At 44.7% G+C, this 24,240-nt stretch overlaps 1 protein-coding gene across 2 annotated transcripts in view; it reads left to right on the top strand.

Annotated features, from left to right (window-relative positions):
- Positions 1-9,156: 9,156 nt before the first annotated feature.
- The window catches only part of LOC311526019 (ligand of Numb protein X 2-like), a 46,888-nt gene continuing 31,804 nt past the window's right edge, over positions 9,157-24,240 (top strand). The window contains exons 1-2 of one of the 2 annotated variants that reach the window (XM_084638638.1): positions 9,157-9,444; positions 13,448-13,540. The gene's annotated coding sequence lies outside the window, so the exon portion shown is untranslated. The remainder of the gene's footprint in view (positions 9,445-13,447; positions 13,541-24,240) is intronic. The other variant, XM_084638637.1, reaches the window with a different exon arrangement.

Genomic DNA, 24,240 nt, shown 5'->3' with positions numbered 1-24,240 from the left:
TGTCCCTATTCTTTACTGGACCTAAACAGAATAGAAACACAAATAAGGTGTTTTGCATGTTCTTGTCTTTTTTGTTATTGTTTCTTTTGCTTTTTTGGTTTTTGGTTGTTGTTTTTTTAATAGAATTGCTAGCTAGTAAGTCCCCTTTTGTGAAAAGTGGTATTTGTATGTTTATTAATATCACTTTTCACAGCAACAAACTTGTTAGCTAGCTGGGAGGCAGTGAAAAGTGATATTAACAAACATACAAATATCACTTTTCACAGTAGACTTAGCCCTGGCAAGCTGGGGGACAAATTAAGCCTTGGATGGAGAGGTGGGTAGGGAGGCATTGGGGGCCAGGGGTGATGGGGTGGATGGGTCAGGGGCCGGGGGAGGCAGCAGGGGCCAGAGGCAATGGGGGAGGTGAGCCTGAAGCCCAGTGGCCAGAACCTGCTGCCACATGGCCGAGGCTTGCCACTTGCCACCCCAGGGCTGAAGCCAGAAGCCTGAGCCCCACTGCCCACAGGAATGTGGGGAACTCATACCAGTTGTCTGCTCCTCCAGCATTTGTGGCTCCAGGGGGGGGGCACGGTCCAACCCCTACTTGCAGACCCAGTGGAGAGGCCAATGCTTTGCCCCCCAATCACTGCCCAGGCAGCTGTGGCCACAAGAAAAGCCTCATTCGAGAACTGCTGTTCTAGAATATGTGTTATGATTTTATTTTATATGTAACTATTTGTTTCCAATATATCTACTTGTTATTATTTGAACCTCTTTGCTTTGTTTAACAAACTTATACCTGATTTCACTATAAACATCTAAGTGTTGTGTGTTAAGTGGAATGGTGATCTGAAGTGGAATTAGTTAGCTGGGTGTATTGTTTCTTTAGAAGCACTGAATCTGTGAATACTGCGAGTATCCAGTAGACCAGGGGCTGGACACTCAAGGGAGACACTGGGAGGGCACAAGAGCTGGAGCATGCCTATTGCTGACCTGTAAAGTAACAGTGGGGCTGACAATGCCTAGAGAGGAGTGCTTGCATTGGCCACGGCAAGCGGAGTTGGGGAGCTGAGCCATGGCAAACACAGACAAAGCCCTGGTCTACACTATGGGGTTAGGTCGAATTTAGTCGTGTTAGGTCGATTTTAAAATTAATGCGTCCACAAAACCAACCCCGTTCTGTCAACCTAAGGGGCTCTTAAAATCAACTTCTTTACTTCGCCCCGGCCAGGGGAGTAGTGCTAAAATCGACCTTGCTGGGTCGAATTTGGGGTAGTGCAGACGCAATTCAACAGTATTGGCCTCCGGGAGCTATCCCAGAGTGCTCCAATGTGACGGCTCTGGACAGCACTTTGAACTCCAATGCACTAGCCAGGTACACAGTAAAAGCCCTGGGAAATTTTGAATTTCATTTCCTGTTTGGTCAGCGTGGCGAGCTCAGCAGCACAGGTGACCATGCAGACGCTCCAGAATTGCAAACAAGCTCCAGCATGGACCAAAAGGGAGACACTGGATCTGATTGCTGTATGGGGAGAAGAATCTGTGCAGGCCGAACTCCGATCAAAAAGAAGAAATGCTAATATATATGCCAAAATCGCACAGGGCATGGTGGAGAAAGGCTACAACAAAAGGGACACACAACATTGCCGCGTGAAAGTTAAGGAGGTCAGGCAAGCCTACCAAAAGACAAAGGAGGTAAACGGTCGCTCCGGGTCAGAGCCCCATACATGCTGCTTCTATGATCAGCTGCACGGCATTCTAGTGGGGGACCCTACCACTACCCCACCACTGTCCGGGGACACCTGCAAGGGGGGAGTCTCACGCAACAGGGCAGAGGATTTCGTAGATGAGGAAGAGGAGGAGGAGGAGAATGCGCAGCAGGCAAGCGGTGAATCCATTCTACCTGGCAGCCAAGACCTTTTCATCATCCTGGAGCCAATACCCTCCCAAGGCGGGATCCCCGACCCTGAAGCTGGAGAAGGCAGCTCTGGTGAGTGCACATTTGTAACTACAGTACAGGGTTTAAAAGCAATAGTGTTTAATGTTTGATTTGCCCTGAAGAGTTGGGATGCATTTGCAGCCAGTACAGCTATTGGAAAAGTCTGTTAACGTGTCTGGGGATGGAGCAGGAATCCTCCTGGAACATCTCCATGAAGCTCTCCTGGAGGTACTCTGAAAGCCTTTGCAGAAGGTTTCTGGGGAGGGCTGCCTTATTTCGTCCTCCACGGTAGGACGCTTTACCATGACAAGCCAGTAGCAAGTATTCTGGAATCATTGCAGCACAAAGCATGGCAGCGAATGGTCCTGGGTTTTGGTCACATTCAAGCAACATTTGGTCTTTATCTTTCTGTGTTAGCCTCAGGAGAGAGAGATCATTCACCGTCACCTGGTTGAAATAGGGGAATTTTTGTAAGGGAACAGTAAAAGGACCCCGTTCATGCTGGGTTATTTGCACTTGGCTAAAAGAGATCATCCCGGAGAATAGCCATGCGGTGGGGGAGGGGTGAAGGGATCATCCCAGAGAATAGCCATGAGGTGGGGGGTGAGGGGGGGAGAGGTGTGTGCTGCACATTCACCTGAAAACCACAGAGCCTCCTTTTTTCTGAAACCCAACCAGCATTGCTTGCTATGGGAAAGGATGATGCTGCAGTTTGAAACCATTCCCACATGTTATGACAGCGGAAGAAGCCAACCCCACATACCAAAAGGCTTACCATGGCTGCCTGGAAACCAAATTCTGTTGCCCAGCCATGTGTGATGTGTCACCATACTGGCAGGAGCTCAATATAAAAGGCAAAATGTGCTTTAGGTACAAGGTCGCATGTGCTGTGAATTGCTTGATTCACTGTGAAAGAGTCTCCCTTTTGTTCTCAGAAATGTACCATCTTAAATTTTACTCTCCCTTTTTATCTTCCCCCAGGTGCAAATGTTTCTATGTTCCCCCTATCATCTCCATCTCTGAGGTTATCGCAGATTAGAAGGCCAAAAAAAACGCACTCGCGATGACATGTTTTCAGAGTTCATGCAGTCCTCCTGCACTGATAGAGCACAGCTTAATGCATGGAGGCATTCAGTGGCAGAGGCCAGGAAAGCATTAAGTGAGCATGAAGAGCAGAGGCAGGAGGCGATGCTGAGCCTAATGGGGGAGCAAACGGACATGATGAAGCATCTGTTGGAGCTGCAGGAAAGCCAACAAGAGCACAGACCCCCGCTGCATCCATTGTATAACTGCCTGCCCTCCTCCCCAAGTTCCAAATCCTCCTCACCCAGACACCCAAGAACGCGGGGTGGGGAGGCTCCAGGTACCCAGCCACACCACTCCAGAGGATGGCCCAAGCAACAGAAGGCTGTCATTCAAACAGTTTTGATTTGTAGTGTGGCTACAATAAGCAATGTGGCTTTGTCCTTCCCTCCTCCTGCACCCCACCCCACCCCACCCGGGCTACCTTGTCAGTTATCTCACTTTTTTTTTAATTAATAAAGAAAGAATGCATGGTTTCAAAACAATAGTTACTTTATTTCCTTGCCAGCTGTGGTCGAAGTGAGGAGGGTGGTTGGCTTACAGGGAATTAAAATCAACAAAGGGGGCGGGTTTGCAGCAAGAAGAAAAACACACACAGCTGTCACACCGTAGCCTGGCCAGTCATGAAACTGGTTTTCAAAGCCTCTCTGATGCGCAGCATGCCTACCTGTGCTCTTCTAATTGCCCTGGTGTCTAGCTGCTCAAAATCGGCTGCCCGGCGATTTGCCTCAACCTCCCACCCTGCCATAAACATCTCCTCCTTACTCTCACAGATATTATGGAGCACATAGCAAGCAACAATAACAATGGGAATGTTGGTTGCGCTGAGGTCTAACCTAGTCAGCTAACAGCGCCAGCAAGCTTTTAAACGTCCAAAGGCACATTCTACCACCATTCTGCACTTGCTCAGCCTATAGTTGAACTGCTCCTTACTACTGTCTAGGCTGCTTGTGTACTGCTTCATGAGCCATGGGAGCAAGGGGTAGGCTGAATCCCCAAGGATAACTATTGCCATTTCAACATCCCCAATGGTAATTTTCTGGTCTGGGAAATAAGTCCCTTCTCGCAATTGCTTGAACAGCTCTGAGTTCCTAAAGATGCGAGCGTCATGCACCTTTCCCGGCCATCCCACGTTGATGTCGGTGAAACGTCCCTTGTGATCCACCAGTGCTTGCAGCACCATTGAGAAGTACCCCTTGCAGTTTACATACTGGTTGACAAGGTGGTCCGGTGCCAAGATAGGGATATGTGTTCCATCTATTGTCCCACCACAGTTAGGGAACCCCATTGCAGCAAAGCCATCCAGTATGACCTGCACATTTCCCAGAGTCACTACCCTTTATAGCAGAACGTCAGTGTTTGCATTGGCTACTTGGATCACAGCAGTCCCCACAGTAGACTTGTCCACTCCAAACTGATTCCCGACTGACCGGTAGCAGTCAGGCGTTGCAAGCTTCCATAGAGCTATCGCCACTTGCTTCTCAACTGTCAGGGCAGCTCTCATCTTGGTATTCCTGCTCTTCAGGGTGGGGGGCAAGCAACTCACAAAGTTCAAGGAAAGTGGCCTTACACATGGGAAAGTTTCACAGCCACTGTGAATCATCTCATACCTGCAACACTATGTGGTCCCACCAGTCTGTGCTTGTTTGCTGGGCCCAGAATTGGCGTTCCACTGTATCAACCAGCCCCACTGCTGTCATGATGTCTCAATTGCCACAGCCCGTGCTTTCAGGAATGTCTGTGTCCATGTCCTCATCACAAACGTCCTCCTGCTGGCGTCTCTTAGCCCGGTTCTGCACATACTCCAGGATAATGCGCGAGGTGTTTACAATGCTCACAACAGCAGCAGTGAGCTGTGCGGGCTCCGTGCTTGCCGTGGTATGGAGTATGCACGGGTAATCCAGGAAAAAAGGCGCGAAACGATTGTCTGCCATTGCTTTTGTGGAGGGAGTGAGGGAGGGAGGGGAGACTGACGACACGTACCCCAAACCACCCTCAGCAATGTTTTTGCCCCATCAGGCATTGGGAGCTTAACCCAGAATTCCAATGGGCAGCGGAGACTGTGGTAACTGTGGGATAGCTACCCACAGTACACTGCTCTGTAAGTTGATGCTAGCCACGGTATTGCTGACTTAATGCGCTTAGTCGGACAATCAACTGTATAAAATCGATTTCTAAAAATCGACTTCTATAAAATCAACCTAATTTCGTAGTGTAGATATACCCAAAGTTTCCTCATTCTAGGGCATGTGGTAGCAGACTAGGTATACTTGGTTCAGCCTCAGTTCAGAGGACTGGACTAGATGACCTCTTACAATCCCTTCTAGCCCTACATTTCTATAATTCTATGTTTCTATAGATACCCTGTGCCTCTGCAGTGTCTACAGGTCCCTCCTGCTCATGAGGCAGTATGGTTCCTGGAGCTGTGCTGCCATGGATCATTACTGGCCTCTGTTCCTAAGGCCCTTTCACAGAGGGTTCAGAGCACTTCACTACTATGGTGATGGGGCAGGGGCTATATAAGTACCTAGACAGAACATGAATTGTTGTAGGATGATCTTAAGATGGGATGCTCTGTGCGGTTTGGGGTGCAGTGGGATGATGCAATGGAAAATGGCTGTTCCTTCAGCCACTCCACCACCCCAGATACTGATCCATGCAGAACATCCACAAATGGGGTTGGGGGTAATAGGGGCAAGCTGAAACCTTATATCAACTCATTTATTTATATAGTGAGATATCTAAACATGTGCCTTGCAACTGGTAAGTCTGCTGAACAATAAATCAGAAATATACCAAAATCAGAACTTTCTATGTGAACTGCCCTTCTCTATCTCCTTGAATGTTGGTATTTCAGATAAAATGAAACCCAGATCTTCCTCAGGTACTGATTTTGTAGAGCCGAAACCTGATAGAAGTGGTTTTGTAAAACCAGCTTTCTCATTCAATCCCTACAAAAAGTACTCCCCAAGAGCTTACAGTCTAAAGAAAATAAGTTTGGTACAGTTTGGCGAACAAAAGATTGTTGCTAGCATACATTGTGGAACAGGTGGATTTGCAGAAATGTTCTGAAGATAGAGAGAAGAGTCTTAGTTCACATTAATTATATGTTATATACTATGGATCCATCTCTGTGTTATGTGAGAATCTCTGATAAATTCTTGATTGTAACCACATGACTAAAGCTGCTCAAAACTCAGGATTTCCATCCCATGGGAATTCTGACACTTTGACAAAGTTTTTGTTTAATTTTCAGCTGCCCTTTAGTGAGGGGAATCCCACACCATGAAGCAGGGAACCTAGAAACCCTGAGAGCCCCATCTCAAACTGGGACACTCATATTTCCAGGATTCCAACTCTGTGGTAGGGAACCTGAAAGCCTTGGGGTCCTTGGCTGAAGAGCAGGCTGCATGATCAGGCTGTCATAGAGACACGGACCTTGGAAGCTCTGGGATCCCTGGCATGAGGGCAGCCCACTTGGTAGGTCTACCCTGGAGCTGTGGACCCTGAAAGCCTGAGTTCCCTAGAAGCTTGCCAGGTGAGCTGGCAGAAAACCAGGCAGGGTTCTGTCAAAATCCAGTCTGTGGCTTGGCAAAAGTTTGTTGAAACCAATATATTTCTGTGAGACATTTCGGTTTCAACCAAGTGGCAGAGTCAGATAAAAAAACATTTTGTTGGAATATTCCCAACAACCTCCATTCATAACCCTATCCTGCCAGGGAGGTAAGCAGTATTATCCCCATTTTAACAGATGGGGAACCAAGGCACAGAGAGATTAAGTGAACTATTGAAGGTCACACAAGAAGCTTGTGACAGCGCTGGGAATTGAACCTAGATCTCCTGGTTGTCTGTGCCTTAACTAAAAGGCTATCCTTCATCTCTGTAGCAAGATTTTTTCCTAGATCTCGTCTTTTTTCCTAAAAGTCATCTAAACCTACTGCAGCAGCGTGGTAATACTGGTGGTAGTTAAAGCATTAGTCTCTTTGACTTGGTTTACATTCACAAATTTAGTACCAGTTTCTCAGTGCTAGTGCAGGCAGGAGTCAGGCATTTTCAGCATTGCCTCCTGAAACCCTGCTGAAATGGGCACAAAATTGGCTGGTATCAACACAGACTTCTAGGATTTGCTCTGTCATAAAATTAAGAACAAGAGCCGTTTGAAAATTATTGAATTTTCAAAAATTTCCATGAACATTTTTTTAAATGTTCCTGTTTATGACCAACTTTTAGTATAGCTGAAAGATGTCAAAAATTGAAATTTCAGCAAAAGTAATTTACAAAATATGTTCTGCATTTTTTCAGCCAGCTTTATTAAGAGCCTATTTTTTCTTCTCTTTCATCTAGTATTTTGAGTACAGCTAGGTAAAAGTGGCATATGCCAATCAATCACCTTTTTCCCAACCTTAAAAAGCAAAAGGACCCATACATTTTCACAGTATTTGTGGAATTTTTACATAGATTGTTTAAGTATATCAGATGATGGTCTAAGAATCAAGGAGGCAGGATTAGAGACAACCTTAAAAGTTAAATCAAGCCAGTGCTAGGCACCTGCAGAATATCCTAGAACAGCAGACTCAACCTTTTACTTTCTGAGCGCCCCCTGCCCCCACATGCTATAAAAACTCCATGGCCATGACCTGTGCCACCTCTGTTTTTATGCATATCCAGTAGATTAAAAGGTGTATTAAATTAATAGTCATACAGTTAAACACACGTACATATAGAATCTAAAAAAGAAAAGGATAATACAGGTACAAAAATAAAAAAGTGAACATTATTTTTGGTTTACTTACTCAGTCTGAACCTTGTTTCTGGTGCTGATCAATAGTTCTGTCAAGACGTGAGGGGTATCTTCGACAAGCGTGTGTCATGGTCCATGTTCATCCTGGCTGGGCACTTTGTTCTCATTGACTTCATGGCTGACCTACACAGCCACAGCCCCTCCACCAGCTAGCCAGCCATCCAGGCGACCTGCACAGCAACACAGCCCCTCCACCCGTGCGGTGGGGCTTGGCTTCAGCTCCTTCGGCCCTGCATGGCAGAGCTCAGGCTTGGGCTTTCTGCCTTAGGTCCCAGCAAATCAAACGCCGGCCCAGCTTGGCAGACCCCCTGAAACTGGCTCATGGCCCCGCAAGGGGCTGTGGACCTGTTGAGAACCACTGCCCTAGAACACTGTCTGCACACACAGATGTGAAGACACAATCCCTGTACCAAACAGCTTAACTCTGAGACTTCAACCTGCAAAAATGCCAGGTGCTTAGTTGTCATGAGTTTAACTTTAAGCTTTACAAACAGTCCCATTGAATGGACTGGGGATTAAGAAGACAAGCAACATATGAAGGAAGGAGAGGGATACACCCCAAATATGTATAATTTTTATTTACATTTGGCCAGACTCATACAAGCTGAACAGTGACATCCAACTGCTTCTCAGTCTATGCACTATTAATTGACCGGTTACTGACTCCCCCCATTGGAAGCAGGACTTAAAGTGGGGGTAGCTTTCACACTGTTATGCAGACTATATAGGCCCCTGTTTTGATGTGTGCAGCGGCTTTATATGGTCTCAGGCCAATCTTCTTTCTTCCATTCATTATAAGAAAAGGGCACACTTTTGGGAGTGGCAGCAGTGTAATGACATTCTCTTACTTCCCTGAGGAGGGGAGACTAGACAGAGTGGTATCTGCATGGGCACTGGGCAGCAAACCACCCGGGTATCACTGCAGTGGGTATGTCCCTCTCCCCTCTGGGGGCCAAGTGCCAGGAGAGAGGAAGACAGGAAGCGGCAGAGGAGTTCCCCCAGAGAGAGAGGCGCCAGGCTGAGCCCTCTCCCCTCCTAATCTAGACAGGGGCTGAGAGGAAAGCCCGCGCTGCCCAACCCCTCTCATCGCTGAGCCGTGGGGGAAGCCGAGCCCGAGCTGCGGGCCCCGCCCGTCAGGCTGTTCCGCGCCAGGTGCTGCGGCCGTTCCGCCGGGTGTGTCTGAGCGGAGCGGAGCGGAGCGGCGCGCCGCAGGGGGGAGGGGCGCGGCGCCCAAGTTTGAGCGCGCGGTTGCCGAGGGGACCGGTGCGCGCGGCGCCGGGCAGGCGTTGGTGCCCGTCACACCCCCCCCCCCCCAACCGGCCAGGGACCTCGGCGGGGCGCGTGCTGGGGGAGCCCAGGGTGCCGCGCGCCCGCCCGCCCGGGGCTGGGGAGCGGGCACTGGGGAAGCGAAGGCTGCCGGCATGGCGCTGGCGAGCGGGCGGCGGCGCCAGCAGCACGGTGCCGGGCGGGGCGTCGCTGCTGGGCGGGTGCAGACACCTGAGCGGCTGCACTGCCTCCTCCTCCCCCCACCTCCCCCCACGCGGGTTTCGGCTTTCTCCCCCGCCCGGAAACTCGCCGGCCGAGCCGCGCTCGCCGCCGCCGCAACAGGCCGGGCCGGGCCAGGACCGGGCGCCGCCAGGTGAGTCCCAGCCGGGCAGCGACTGCGCCCCCGGGGGGGCTGGTTGGAAGGAGGGTCCCAGGGGCTCCCCGTCTGGTGCCCGGCCCCGGGCAGGGAGGTGGCCCCCATGGGGGAGCTGGTTGTAGGGGCGGGGGAGGAGAGGCACAGGGCAGCTCCAGTTCTGTACCGGGCTGCTAAAGGCGACTGGGCTGGGTAAAATATTTTACAGATTTCCCCCACCGGCGGTAATTGACACACATCGTTGCAGTGTTTTTAAAATAGTCCCTTGCGAGTGTATGGGGCTGCATAAATAAAGCCTCATCGCAATTGACAGGCTCGGCTTCGCTCACTGTTCTGATGACGAGGACAGTCCCACTCCCGCAGTCCCCTGTCACTCTCGGGTCTCCTTTATATACTTTTTAAAATTGTTTTTATTACTCTTCATCGTGTACCTTTGTAAACCTTGCAGAGGAATGGCCCTGTGGGATTTAATTCATATTGTAATAGCAAATAATAATTGAAAATATTTGTAGTTGCTAGTAGCTTTGGCAATACCGTCACGTTGTTTCTAGTATAAATGGTTCCCGTTTTTATTGTAATTTTTCTAATTACAACTTTTAATTCTACATTTTTGTTCTTCTATAATGCAAGTTTATTCTTTAGGATTATATGATATAAAGGCTGACCGAGTTTCTGGGTTGGTGTCAAATTTTCCTTCAGTTTCCTTTGATCTGCCAATGGGATTGCCTTTGTCAATTTATTTTGCTTCTCTAGGCAGCATTCTAGTGCTTTTTCACATGTCATCACTTGTGTGTATAACTTCATTCCCAAGTATTCACTAAAGGCCAGGTTGAAAGCACCTAGATGCTTTTGAAAATCCCACTGGTCACCTAAATACCTTTAAAAAATCTGGCCTAAGGGTACTATGCTATCTTCTATGAAATCTTTTGCAAAGGCAAATTTCTACTATAATTTTTACTAAACATAGATATGCAACCAAGATTGACAACCACAAGAATTAAAAAATGTGTTATGCATTCTAAAGTTATGAAATTAAATAAATATATTTTAGGTTCTTCTTGCCTTTTTGTTTTCTGAGCCTTTAGGGTGCACTAGCTACATGCATATACTGTTACCTTTCCCAAAGAATCCTTCCACGTAATACATTCCTATAATATTCAATACCATTTTGGACATGATTTCCCTCCACACCCCCCCCCACTTTAATTGAAAATATATTACAGATCCTTATTTTTGTGTAAGTAATCCTCCACCCTGCAAACACTGAAACACATACTTTACTCTTCTATTACTTCACTTGTTGCATGCATCTTTTCTTCTACTGAATTGTTTATATTTCTAATTGCGTTTTAATTTTATATCCTCTTATATGCGATATTGTGTCATTTCAGTGATCTTCATTTTGACAAGTTTACTGTTTTGTGCTGCCAAAATCAAAGAGGTTTTTTTAAATGAATTATTCTGTCACTCCTTTGCATTATTTGGGAGGGGAGCACAGCGCTTATCTCACCTAGTTTGCCTTTTAGTGAAAGTACAGTGCCGTGTCTCCTGTGTTCTTACAGTGGGAAAGCTAATGCATGTTAGTTATTCTGCGGTAAAAACACATTTTCTTAGCATTGAGGAGACAGACTATAATACTGACTCAGATGTTAAATGAAGATGTTGTTCATAGTTTGACAACTCTGATAGCGATTATGGGAGTAACACTGCTCTTTGCCATTGGAGGTAATTGCCCCTGAATATCCGCAATTTGTGTGGGTGGCATGGAAGATTAGTTAAAGCATTTTAAACTAAAAAAATTAAGAGCCCCCCCCCCAATTTCCCTTATTCCCTTCTTTTTACTTACTAAGGAAGAATCTACATGGACACACTAAAGGTGTGAAGTTAATGCACGTAATTATAGCACATTAAACCTCTGTGGGGACGCTCTTTACTTCCAAACAAGTGTCCTTAGTTTTGACAATGGCAGTCAGAGCAATCATGGAAGATGTCAGGAGTCCTTCCCCAAAACATTATTAATCATCAGGTCTTCGACCTGGCTTGAATGTTTCAAAAGTTTTGTATAGTTCAGGTGCAACTCACATTTCATTTTTTAAGTCCAAAGTGCTCCATTGCTTCCCTCCTTTTCATCTTAACTTTCCTGAGGGTTGCCCTGTGTTGAAAAGCCTTTATAATGTTTCATGGATATTTAAATTTTATAAGACCAAAATTGATATGTGGTTTAAGATTCAAATTTAAGGTGATCTTACTCCTTCTCTCTGCCCTGTGCTGGTCAGGACATCTTTTGTGATGAGGAGATTGAAGGCCTGACAGTGGCATGGTAGATCCTGCTGTGCCCATACAGAGTGTTGATCACTTACAGTTAGGCTCCCTCTATAAGCAATGACTATGAAATGGTGGCACTCTTGTCCCATTAGAGTTAACCAGTTGACCCACATTTTTCATCTTTTAAATTGTAAAGAGTCCTTTTTATCTCATCCTCTACCCAAACCTCTACCTCGCTTACCAAACGTGATGTAAACCTTCTCTTACTGTGTGCTCTCAGGAAAATTTAACGTACAAACCCAGCATTGTCTCTTACGCCTTTCTTACATTATGATGGTAATATTAATGAGTCCATGACTGTCATGTTCACAAAGGAGTGAGGACTCGGTCTGATAGGCTACAGGAAAAATATGTTCAGCTCACTTAAAACATTGTGATGTTGTGTCTCAGCACAGATGCAGAGTGCTGGGCTGATCACCTGGCCCAGAAATAGGGTGTGGCAGTTTCTAGACATGTTCTGCATTTGTTTCTGCAGCTATATAGGATATTTTCATTGTAGGCAACCCACCTGGCAGGTCATTCCCTGTTTACTCATCTGATAGCTGAGCTAATCGGAGCTCAAGGGGGGGAATGTTATATCTCCTTAAAACAGCCACCTCACATCAGTGGCTGATCAGTGCCAGAGCATGCGTATGTCTGCTGTAAGGGATGGATATGCTGACAATATGGAGAAATGTCTTGGAAAGAAGGAGGCTGACATTCTTAGCAAGATCTGAACTAGCCAGGCATGTACACTCCATAGTATGGCCATGTTAGAGAGACTTAAGGCTAGATTCACAAAGATACTTAGGCATCTAAACTTCAGACTTAAGTGCCTCAGTTTTAGGCTCCACTGTGATTCACAAAACTCCTGACGAACTCTGTAGGTGCCTAAATTCACACAGCACTTACATTTTCCAAGTTGAAGTTCCCATGCTGCCTTAGTTTCTGTCTCTCTGAGCATGTGCACTGCTGCCTTACTCTAGGCTTATCTCCTGCATACACTCCAGACCCATTCACAAACCAGGGGAGATAAGACAGGTGGGTGAATGCATATGTGTAGTGCCTGATCTAGTAGGCATGCTCTAGTAAGCTTGCCTACTGGATAAGGTCCCATTCAAAATCTGGCTGGAGGAGGAGGTGGGTGCGCTATCCTCACCCACCATATAACTTTTAGTGCAGTGGTTAGAGCACTGGCTTGGGATGCGGACGACTGGGGTTCAATTTCCCCCTCAGGCAGAAAGGGAGAGAGGATTTGAAGAAGGGGAGTCCCACATCACAGGTGAGTGTGCTTAACACTGAGCTAAAAGTTATAAGGAAGGCAGTGACATCACCACCACCTGCTGCTGCTGTTTTGTGTGGAGTTAGGTACCTGTCTAGTTCTTTCTCAAAGAAACAACTTAGTTTAGGTGCCTAAACTGCCTGACTCCAGTAGAAGGATTCCCGGTTGTGAAGTGCTAGCAGAGAGAGGTGCATCCTTGCAGTCTCAATTTAGGCTCTGAACTCGGAGCAGGGTGGGGTTTAGGACACATCCCTCATGGGCATCTCACATTGGTTAGGTTTGGCAGTTCCCTGCTTAGTGAGCTGGCTTTGTGGCTTATAGTCTCAGGCACCTATCTCCCCATTTGTTATATAGGGAGCCTAGGAATCTAACTGAGATGGAGCACACTGTTGTTCGTGATTTTCTTTTTTTTTCTAGGCACCTAAAAGTTGGGCATTGCAATACTCGGCATCACAATGCCTAGTTCCTTCTGAATCCAGCCTTTACGCCTTTTCCTCGCTGCTAACAAAGGTGTTTTTGTTTTTTTTGTTTTTTTAAAATCTGAGTAGATAAGATGTATGAACTGTCCTGAGGTTTTAAAAGGGGGGGGGGGGGTTGGGAAGAAAAAGAAAGACAAGGCACTTCAGTTTCCTCACTGATAAAAAGGCCTGAGAAAATATCTCTGAAATAAGATCATAGGGCAATGCGTGTACGTGGCAAAGTACAGAAGTTCACATTTTGCTTTGAAAACTTGTTTTTAATATGTGTAACTGTGACAATGGGGTGGGGAGACTGTAATACGGAACAAGGTGGATTTTCTGCTTAATACCTTGTATATAAAAGGTATTCATATGTATTCAAAACTGTTCACAATGATGTCTGATATTTTCAGTGTTTTGTATGCATTAAATGTTTGTTTCATATAGAAACCATATGACCTAAACTACAATGGAAAGAGACTAGTAAAGAAATAACACCTTCATTCAGGGTTTTACCTACAATAACACTGAATTTTAACTCCGTAGAGTGCTTTTCTAAATCACAAAAATATCTTCATGTGTCCAAGTTTAAAATAGAGATTTCACAATGATAGTAAAATGTGATGGGAGTGCCCCCATATGTCAAAGTTTGCTACCCCTGGACCAGAGGCTGGAGAAAGGCAAAACAGCAAATGTTAACAGGGCAGCAAAACAGAATACCTAGGTGTCAGTAACTACTACCAGCTGCAGATTATGCCAGGAGCACCACACCTGCATTTGGGACCTGCAGGGGAGACAGCCACCAGTCAGCAAGTGTGTTCCTTAGGACTCAAGTGGGAGGGATGTTTAGGCAGCAATGCTGGGCACCTCACACAAGGGGCTAGGCTTCTCCGATGCGGAGAGCTCTGCTCAGCCTGTTTGATTGGTGACACCAAGGCTTCTGCAGGCAACTGGGATTTGTTAATTTTAGGGTTAGAACTTCTCTGACTTTCGAAAGCTACAACAAAAAACGAGTGCCCTTAAATACCAATTGAAAGGGCATCCTCTGGGTACGTACAGGTAGATTAGCCTCAAAATGTAGGTATTATGAACCCCACAATACAGCTCTACAACTGATCTTACTAGAGGTGAGTAAGTGACATTTAAAAGTCAATGAGAAGTTTTGGGGGTTATTCGTGACTATATGGTCCCAGGGAACATTGCAGTATTGGGCGGGTGTTAGTTGTGAGAGAGAATAAGAAAGCCTGTAGAAATGAACTGTAAACAAAAAGGAAACTGATCAATCTACTGAACAGTCCAACCTAGGTGAAATACAAAGAGTAAGTCTTCCTTTTCATTAGGTGTTGTTATTAACAGAAATAATGCATTGTGGTTTATAGGTGTCAGGATACCTAGGTTCTATTTTTTGACTGTTATTTTCTCATTATGTGACTTCGGGCAAGCTTCTCATCCTTTCTGTACCTTAATTCCCCCCTCTATAAAACAGGAGTAATGTGTTCATCCACCTTTTTAAAGTGCTTTGAGATCTATGGACATAAAGCACTAATAATTTCAGAATTACCCTTTTTTTTTTCCTTAAAGAATTGAGTTTTAACTTGACAGTAATCTCAAAGTGCAATTTAACTGGAATAGTGTTCTTTATGCAGAACACTTGAGAGTTGAATAATACAGTGATAGGTGAATAATAGAGGGAATAGAGAAATGTGATCTATTGACAAACAAGGAAAAATAAATGGTTTCAGATAATAGTTGGGGAAAAAATGGAGCTGATGAGAAAAGACACTTATTGCTGTAATAAGATACTGTTTCAGTTTTGCGTCATGCCTCGTAATCTGAAATAGTCAGTCTTGCTCATTTTGTGAGCTGCTGAAAGTAGGGATGGCCTAATTAGCTATCTGAGGGTCCAAAAGTTTGTTTTTATTGAGCGTTGCATATGGACCACAGCTTCCAGGGATGAGGCATAAAATCAAGACACGTCCATTTTAGCTGAACTTTTTTCTAGTTTTCGATTATGATTGAGAGGAAAAGTAGATAAAGTAAAATCCTTCTTTTAGAGCACGATAAACCTGAATTGTTCTTTGCAATACGGGTGAAGGTGAAGTCCCTGCCTCAAAGAGCTAAATCATCCAGAGCCACATTTCTACAAAGACAACTGCATGGGCCTGTGCAGAGCCAATTGAAACTCAATACAATTAATAGAGAAATGCTCCTTTACCTCAAAGGGGGGTTAAATTCATTTATATAGGACATAATCCAATGCTATGGTTATAAGTGCAATAGAAGAGCCTGTAAATAAAACAGAAGATGACAACATCATGGGCAGGATAGGACAAGGGAGAGGACAACACGATTATGTGGCGAATTGGGAGGTGTCAGAGTTAAGAAGACTTTTTTCAACTATTTATATCAAGGGTGTCTTTCTGGAAAAGTTAGCATAAGATGTCTAGAAGGAACATTTGAGGGCTGCTGTTTAGCTGGAATAATCCAGCCTTACTTTGTTTGATCTGGCTGTGCAATTCTTTTTGGTCTTTATTTTTCTCTCTTTAAAATGGCAGTGATGTATTTGACTTTGCTTATTTTGCAGTGGGACAAACAAAGTAGAAATGTAAAGTGAGATCTTCAACCTCTTTCTGGTCCCTTTATGCCAGGTGAAAGGGTCAGAGCTGCATAAAGCCCTATATCCAACTGTGGAAGACCACGAAAAGTCTGTCCTGGCTTCTGAAGATTCCTTTGACAGCACTAGTGTAGTGGGTGTCCTGGGACAGGGCTACACATGCAGTGCTGTGGAGATTCTAGGTAGCATAGGGAGACTGCCATAAGTTTGACAACACCCCAGGTTTGTCTAAGTTACACTGGTGACATCAGCTGTCCCCAGAGAAGCCATAGTTGGAAGGGCACAATGTAGCTTAAATTTATCATAGACACCCTCTGCCCCCTGGACTCCTAATTATGTGCTTACCTTTAAAGGTACATCTGCTCTTTGAGTTGGAGGTGTGACTTCCAGCTTAAGTAGACATTTCTGTGCTAGCTCCAATTGAGCTAGTGCCTTAAAAATAGCACGTAGTTGTGACAGTGTGAGCAGCTAGACACTATGAGCACAATCCCATCCACGCATCCATGGTGACCCACTATTTTTAGCACACTAGCTTGATCAGAATAGCACGGGTATGTCTTCTTGAGTTGGAAATGACACCTCCAGCTCAAAGTGTAGACATACCCTAAGATGCAGCACCAGTAACCTAGTGGTAGAAAAAGAAGTGGGTAAACTAACCTAAATTCCATATTCCCCAAATGAGAAGAGGGTAAACTCAGTTTAGCCGTGTGTACCCTTGACTACACTGTTGCACAGAACCTCACTCTTAATGATTTGAAGCCCAGAGCTCATGAGTGGTCCTGTAACAGTAAGAAAAAAACCAAAAACAAAATCCCACACTGAGTCTCCATTTCATTACACAGGCTTTCCAAAGAAAAGGGAATTACTATCTCATGAAACTGGTATAATGGAGTGGAGAATCAGGTCCAAAGTATCCAATGCTGAGGGAGGAAAAATCGTTAAGGAAAGTGGATTTTTGTTTCAGGTTTCCATTAACCCGTGCAGAGAGGTTATTGGGAGAGGTTGGTGTGTGTGGAGAGAACGTTTTAAAGCCTGGGAAATAGGTATTGTAATGGGGGTGGGGGGGAGAAGAAACAGCTGGATAATGTCTCAAGCAATACCATGAATGAATCTGTTAACCAAACAGGCCTCTCTCTAGCTTCAGATTTCTAAAGTGTGTGCTGCAAGCACAGCTGATAAAACCTTCTGTGTAATATTACATTTAAAATGGGAAACCCAATAACTTTAAAATTAAAAATTTTGATTAGTGTGTAATAATTTTGGAAATATTTAAAATTTCCTTCTCCACTTACTGAAGTAGCTGTTGGTTTTGTGGCACTGAAAGTTGTTTTACAGATGATGTATAGTTCTATAATCTTGCTAAAAATAGTTAATTGGGCAAGTTTACAAATTGGAGATGGTACTGTCCTCATTTAATTATTCTAATAGGAGACAAAAACCATTTGACATTTGTTACTCACTGTGTGCTTCCTGCTATCTTCATCAGATTTTCACGCAACGCTCTCATACACAAGTTCTTTGTTTCAGTAAGAAATCCTTGTCTAAATTGCTCCACCAATTTTACTTAAAGCTGCAGAAAATTAAACCACATCATTTTATCCTGATTTGTATGTCTTTCCAAAGTGTTTGCAGCTGTTGTCTTACTCACAGGTGTCAGTGCGTTTTATCTGATTATTGCTGTCCCCTCCACCGCCCCCCCGCTTGTTTGCCTGTTTTTGGTCAGATTATTATAGTGATAACACTCCTGTAATTAAGCATAACACTTGACAGTCCCTTATCACCTTACTTTCTAGGGTTTGTAATTCAGACACAAATTTTTGCTCTGGACTGAAACTTGGCACATGAGGTCTCATCACAGGAGTGAGTGGATTCACAAAATATGAAAACACATGGCAAGCTTTCCCCCCCGCCTCAGATTGTAAGCATTCAAATAGTCCAAAAGAAGGCTACAAGAATGACCAGAGTATTAAAAGGCATGAGATAACTGGCAGTGTAGAGTTTAGAAGAAGTGATAGAGGGGATGTAAGTGATCATCAATTCCTGAAAAGTAAGTATTACTAAGGTGGTCAGGGGAAGGATCTGGAGGTAATATTTAGAAACTAAAGGGGGAAACTAGTAAACTGAGGTTACAAAAAAAAGAAATCCAGAGATAAATCAAGACTTCAGTTCTATGTCCTGGATTTTGCAACAGGCTTTGTATGGGTGGATCTCTACACCTGCACAGAATCTCTCTGAGTTCAAAGGGTCTCCATATGAATTTGAGGAACTGCTCATGTGGAGAAAGTTGCAGTATCAGGAACTATGTGGGAAGGGGAAGTGCTAGACTAGATGATCCAGGAGGTCCCTTCTAGTTTTTTAATTTATGAATAAAATACTGCATGTCCAATTATGAAGATTTATTTTTTCTGACAGCTATAGCAGACTTATTCTATAAATATCTTTCAGTGGCAGTTAATCCTTTCTATGGACTATTGGTTTTTTTTGTTCGTTTTTTTTTAAGAAAAAACTTAATGACCAGATTCTTTGCATTTTTGCAGCTCGATTTCATTTGCTAGGCCTTAATTCTGCATCTATTAGAACTACAGTGAATCATGACCAGGAACTATATCCGTTCAGATTGTAATGTGCTCCAAACCCCTACATAATAGTTGAAGGGAGAATTCAGGGATTTATGTGCTGACATTGTTCTCTGTAAGGAATAGACTTCCTGAGGTAAGTGGGAAAGCGGGATACCGGGAGGAAGCACAGGCAGGAATGTCTGTGAGGGGAGGGCTCCTGCCTCATACTGGCAATGAGGGGCGATCAACAGGTTATCTCAAGTGCTTATATACAAATGCACAAAGCCTTGGAAACAAGCAGGGAGAACTGGAGGTCCTGGTGATGTCAAGGAACTATGACGTGATCGGAATAACAGAGACTTGGTGGGATAACTCATATGACTGGAGTACTGTCATGGATGGTTATAAACTGTTCAGGAAGGACAGGCAGGGCAGAAAAGGTGGGGGAGTAGCACTGTATGTAAGGGAGCAGTATGACTGCTCAGAGCTCCGGTACGAAACTGCAGAAAAACCTGAGTGTCTCTGGATTAAGTTTAGAAGTGTGTGCAACAAGAGTGATGTAGTGGTGGGAGTCTGCTATAGACCACCGGACCAGGGGGATGAGGTGGATGAGGCTTTCTTCCGGCAGCTCACGGAAGCTACTAGATCGCATGCCCTGATTCTCATGGGTGACTTTAATTTTCCTGATATCTGCTGGGAGAGCAATACAGCGGTGCATAGACAATCCAGGAAGTTTTTGGAAAGCGTAGGGGACAATTTCCTGGCGCAAGTGCTAGAGGAGCCAACTAGGGGGGGTGCTTTTCTTGACCTGCTGCTCACAAACCGGGTAGAAATAGTGGGGGAAGCAAAAGTGGATGGGAATCTGGGAGGCAGTGACCATGAGTTGGTTGAGTTCAGGATCCTGACGCAGGGAAGAAAGGTAAGCAGCAGGATACGGACCCTGGACTTCAGGAAAGCAGACTTCGACTCCCTCAGGGAACGGATGGCCAGGATCCCCTGGGGGACTAACTTGAAGGGGAAAGGAGTCCAGGAGAGCTGGCTGTATTTCAAGGAATCCCTGTTGAGGTTACAGGGACAAACCATCCCGATGAGTCGAAAGAATAGTAAATATGGCAGGCGACCAACTTGGCTTAATGGTGAAATCCTAGCGGATCTTAAACATAAAAAAGAAGCTCACAAGAAGTGGAAGGTTGGACATATGACCAGGGAAGAGTATAAAAATATTGCTCGGGCATGTAGGAATGTTATCAGGAGGGCCAAATCGCACCTGGAGCTGCAGCTAGCCAGAGATGTCAAGAGTAACAAGAAGGGTTTCTTCAGGTATGTTGGCAACAAGAAGAAAGCCAAGGAATGTGTGGGCCCCTTACTGAATGAGGGAGGCAACCTAGTGACAGAGGATGTGGAAAAAGCTAATGTACTCAATGCTTTTTTTGCCTCTGTTTTCACTAACAAGGTCAGCTCCCAGACTGCTGCGCTGGGCATCACAAAATGCGGAAGAGATGGCCAGCCCTCTGTGGAGATAGAGGCGGTTAGGGACTATTTAGAAAAGCTGGACGTGCACAAGTCCATGGGGCCGGACGAGTTGCATCCGAGAGTGCTGAAGGAATTGGCGGCTGTGATTGCAGAGCCACTGGCCATTATCTTTGAAAACCCGTGGCGAACCGGGGAAGTCCCGGATGACTGGAAAAAGGCTAATGTAGTGCCAATCTTTAAAAAAGGGAAGAAGGAAGATCCTGGGAACTACAGGCCAGTCAGCCTCACCTCAGTCCCTGGAAAAATCATGGAGCAGGTCCTCAAAGAATCAATCCTGAAGCACTTGCATGAGAGGAAAGTGATCAGGAACAGCCAGCATGGATTCACCAAGGGAAGGTCATGCCTGACTAATCTAATCGCCTTTTATGATGAGATTACTGGTTCTGTGGATGAAGGGAAAGCAGTGGATGTATTGTTTCTTGACTTTAGCAAAGCTTTTGACACGGTCTCCCATAGTATTCTTGTCAGCAAGTTAAGGAAGTATGGGCTGGATGAATGCACTATAAGGTGGGTAGAAAGCTGGCTAAATTGTCGGGCTCAACGGGTAGTGATCAATGGCTCCATGTCTAGTTGGCAGCCGGTATCAAGTGGAGTGCCCCAGGGGTCGGTCCTGGGGCCGGTTTTATTCAATATCTTCATAAATGATCTGGAGGATGGTGTGGATTGCACTCTCAGCAAATTTGCGGATGATACTAAACTGGGAGGAGTGGTAGATATGCTGGAGGGGAGGGATAGGATACAGAAGGACCTAGACAAATTGGAGGATTGGGCCAAAAGGAATCTGATGAGGTTCAATAAGGATAAGTGCAGGGTCCTGCACTTAGGACGGAAGAACCCAATGCACAGCTACAGACTAGGGACCGAATGGCTAGGCAGCAGTTCTGCAGAAAAGGACCTAGGGGTGACAGTGGACGAGAAGCTGGATATGAGTCAGCAGTGTGCCCTTGTTGCCAAGAAGGCCAATGGCATTTTGGGATGTATAAGTAGGGGCATAGCGAGCAGATCGAGGGACGTGATCGTTCCCCTCTATTCGACATTGGTGAGGCCTCATCTGGAGTACTGTGTCCAGTTTTGGGCCCCACACTTCAAGAAGGATGTGGATAAATTGGAGAGAGTCCAGCGAAGGGCAACAAAAATGATTAGGGGACTGGAACACATGAGTTATGAGGAGAGGCTGAGGGAGCTGGGATTGTTTAGCCTGCAGAAGAGAAGAATGAGGGGGGATTTGATAGCTGCTTTCAACTACCTGAAAGGGGGTTCCAAAGAGGATGGCTCTAGACTGTTCTCAATGGTAGCAGATGACAGAACGAGGAGTAATGGTCTCAAGTTGCAGTGGGGGAGGTTTAGATTGGATATTAGGAAAAACTTTTTCACTAAGAGGGTGGTGAAACACTGGAATGCGTTACCTAGGGAGGTGGTAGAATCTCCTTCCTTAGAGGTTTTTAAGGTCAGGCTTGACAAAGCCCTGGCTGGGATGATTTAACTGGGAATTGGTCCTGCTTTGAGCAGGGGGTCTGCGAGCCTTAGTCTGATGAAGTATCCTGTTTGAATCCAGCCGCTTTTTTAGCAACCAAAAGTTCTTACCATCGGGTGGGGTGTTCTGTAGTCTGTATGAAATAAATAAATGCAATGCATGAGCGTCCTTGTGACTAAAAACCGTACAGTTGTTGTTGCCAGCTGGCCACCTTGTTGGCAGTCTTGGAGAAAGGGCAAGAAATTAATAGGCCTAGAGAAAACATCCTCCCTCTCTTGTGTATTCTATCAAGGCAAACTTGAGGAGTATTGGCAGGTGACAGTCTGGGGAAGCGTGTGCTGTCGCTACCCTGTTTTTGTGGATAAAAAGAGGACTTCAGTCTCTTGTGTCATCACTCCAGCAACTTTAACCAGAAAGGAGAAGAAACTAAAGAGAAATATCTACATACTCAGTGTAAATATGTACATGCACGCACACAGCATAGGGTAACAATGGTTCTACAGAAGCTATTGATATTTCTGATGTTGGCTCAGACTGACCTTATCTTAGTAAATTCAAAAAAGTGCACAGCTGGAAAAAAAACAGAGGAAAAGGAAACAAGTTTTGTTGTTTTTGCTAGTCTCTAAATTCAGTAAGAAACAGCCAAGAAAATTCTTACATGAAAGGACAAAATCCTGCCCTAAATTACATCCACATAACCATATTGAAGCTGGTGGAATTGCATAGGTGTAACTGAGAACAGAATACAATCCTAAATATTTTTTAAAAAAAGTCAGAAAACTCTTCTGCCTGTAAACATGCAGAAGGTGGCAGATTGGATAATTCAATGGTCTTTTCTGCTTCTACTGTCTAGAATTCTGAAGTTTTAAATAATGATGAGCTGCTTTTCACTTTTCTCCCCCATATTCAATTAAGATATGGGGGGGGAAGAGTCCAGAAAACAATTGTTTTTAAGAATAGCTTTAATTAAGAATAGCTTTAATTAGACAGTTTGTAGTTTACATATGGAAAAAAGATAAGCTCAAACTTTGTTCCAGCATTGGCCTCTACCTCCAGAAACTCTAACCTGGGCAGATCACCTCACTGTTGATTGTTGGTGTCCATGGGTGGCGTGGATCTGCCATAGTGGCACAGCCAACAACTGCTGTTGTCGCCTGGCACAGCTTAGAGCAGCCTGGAGGATCAGTCCAGTGTAGTGTGGGCCCAGAATTGGGGAATCTCAGAAGGGCAGTTTGAAACCTGTCTCCTAGATATGCTCTTGGGTTGCCTCTGATAAACCTGAATTCAGCACAGTGAGACAGATTGAGTCCCTAATGTCCCAAGAAGGTACATTGGGCTATCTTCATCAGATTTTCATGCAACGCCAATATAACAGAGCAAAATTTGTCTTACTGAGGAACTTTCATTCACAGTTCAGCTTCCCTCACTGCTTCATTTTGCCGTTAAAAAGTCAAAATCCAGCAACTGACATCTTTATCCATGGCTATGAAATTGACTGGGATGAAACACATTCCACCACACTGGGTAAAATTCTGCTTTCATGTACATCTCTGATGTAAGAGAAGGCAGAATCTATCCTTGCTACTTCATTGCCAGATCACTTGTGGTGGAAAAATTTGATTCCTTATGCAAATGTCCTGTAGAAAATAATCTTCCTATGGGTATTTCAGCTATCCTACAGAAAATAGAGAATTCTAGCGCAGGAATATAATTCTGAGGTATGACTGTAAAAAGCTCTAAAATTAATTTATATTAAGATATTGGTTTAATCTACATTAAAGTCTAGAGGACTTCCCCATAAGAAATAAGGGGTCAGTATAGAACTGCCATATAATCTGCAAAAGCAGCAATTGCAAATCGTGGGATATTGATAAGTGGATTGATGTTTAGATGGAGTAATTTTAAAACAACATTCTGTAAAGTCCCCTTTTAAACTAGGATGGGAACTGTCATCTCAAACACTATTCCCCACCCCATATTACTTTCACTGGTATATGACAATGGGTAGATGTCTTTAATACTGAATTTTATAAAAGTTTCCCAGTTTCAAATACAGTCGTATAATGTGAGGAATGCTGCTCACCATAAAATCTTCAGGAATTATTGTGGTGGGTGGAAAGTAGTGCTGCTTTCTTCTTACATGTATTATATGGACAACATCCAGATCTGGTATGAGCATTCACATGTGCTCATTAAAGCTACTGCAGTAGCTGGCAGGGTTTTACTGGAACAAAGGCATATGCCAAAGACGTGCCTCTGCACATTACATATTTAAGATCCTGTAAACCATAATGCTGACTTAGTATAATCTTCCCTTCTTTAAAATAAATGGAATTTACAGAGACACAGGAGGATGTGTATTAGGAATTCCTATTGTCTATGTAGTTGATAGACACATGGTCTTCATCTCTTCTTCTCAAAAGCATATCAAAACCTTGGAAAGAAGCTCTCTACTAGCTACCTGGATGAAGCCTGAGTCTTAACTTCAGGTCTCCTAGTCGTTTTGGTTTGGACGTTGTGTTTTAATTGCAGGAGAAGTTCAGATTGTTAATTAAGTTTAGACACTTTTGATC

This window comes from Lepidochelys olivacea, assembly GCF_965140295.1.
Source record: "Lepidochelys olivacea isolate rLepOli2 genome assembly, chromosome: 9".
NCBI classification, from domain to species: domain Eukaryota; kingdom Metazoa; phylum Chordata; order Testudines; family Cheloniidae; genus Lepidochelys; species Lepidochelys olivacea.
Note: the sequence above shows the minus strand (reverse complement) of the source record. Positions and strands in the feature narration are given on the sequence as shown.